Source organism: Galeopterus variegatus, unplaced genomic scaffold (genome assembly GCF_000696425.1).
Source record: "Galeopterus variegatus unplaced genomic scaffold, G_variegatus-3.0.2 Scaffold981, whole genome shotgun sequence".
Lineage (NCBI taxonomy): Eukaryota > Metazoa > Chordata > Mammalia > Dermoptera > Cynocephalidae > Galeopterus > Galeopterus variegatus.
Window position 1 is genome coordinate 405,974 of NW_007727092.1, and position 1,133 is coordinate 407,106.

Consider the following 1,133-nt stretch of genomic DNA (forward strand, 5'->3'; position numbering starts at 1 on the left):
ATCCATTACCATCAATGCCCGGCCTATGAGTGTGTGTCGGGGAGGGGGGAGAGCGGCCGCGAGAGGCGGGCGGGCGTGCAGGCGGCGGCGGCGGGCGGGCGGTAGCCCCGGCACCAGGGCCCGGCGCGCCCTCGGTGACTCTCAGCACCTCCCCGTTACTGGCGCCGGCGCTCCCGGGCCATGTCCCTCCGTCGACACCACGTTCACTCTCAGCCGGGGCAGCGGCGCCAACTACACGGCGGCAGCGCGAACCGGGGGGAGGGGGGGCAAGAAGACGCGTCCGGCTCAATCTCGCGGAGAGCTACTGCTTCCTCCGCCTTCTCCTCCTCCTGCTCCGCCGCCTCCTCCCCTCCTCCCCCCGCCGCCGCCGCCGCTGCCTGGTTCTCCTCCTCCTCCCGCCGCCGCCGCTGGTGCCGCCGCTGCCGCTCCACCAACTACATCCGGGCTACTCGGACGCTGCCGCCTTCGGAAAACCTCGGCAGTTTCCGCCGTGCCCCTCCTCTCCCACCCTCGGCCTTCCTCCCCGCCCCGCGCCGCTCCGGAACGCCGCCTTCGGTAACCCTCGGCTCCCTCCGGCCTTCCTCTTCCTCTGAGGCCTGGCTCGCCTCCCCGCAATCCGTCAGACCTTTCCGGTTGCCGCAGTTTTTCCTCACGCGCGAGTCCGGCCACCGCCGTTCCAGTTTAGGGAGAGTCCCGTTTGGGGACCTGCTCGAGGCTGGTCCCACGGGTTCCGGCCGGCGCAGGCAGGGAGCCGCCCTCGGGAGGAGGACGGTGGGGCGCGAGGGAGGCCATCGCGGGCTAAATAAGGGAGGCTGCGGCGGCTGCGCGTGCGCCCAGAGGCGCTGCGGGCGGGGGGTGCCCTTCGGCGTGCTCTTCGGCCGCCGCCCCCGCCCCTTCGGGTTCGGGCGGGGTGGTCGGAAACCCCCTGGCCTGGCGACGGGCGGACGGTTACCACATAGCTGCCTCGGGGGCAGCCGCGAACGCCGCCTCCGGGGACGTGCGGAGCGGGCCCCTGCGTCCTCAGACCGGTTCCTGGAAGTCGTGGCCGAGCTCGGGCACTGGCACTGGCCGGACGCGGAGCGCGCGACCGGCCTGCGGCGGGGCTGGGGCTGCTGCGAGCACGCCGGGCGGCA

General features: G+C 73.8%; 1 protein-coding gene across 4 annotated transcripts in view; it reads right to left on the minus strand.

Annotated features, from left to right (window-relative positions):
- WAC (WW domain containing adaptor with coiled-coil) overlaps nt 1–823 on the minus strand; it is an 80,464-nt gene extending 79,641 nt beyond the window's left edge. For 2 of the 4 annotated variants that reach the window (XM_008573994.1, XM_008573993.1), the window contains exon 1: nt 562–823. The gene's annotated coding sequence lies outside the window, so the exon portion shown is untranslated. The remainder of the gene's footprint in view (nt 1–561) is intronic. The other 2 variants (XM_008573990.1, XM_008573989.1) reach the window with 1 other exon arrangement.
- Between the last annotated feature and the right edge of the window lie 310 nt (nt 824–1,133).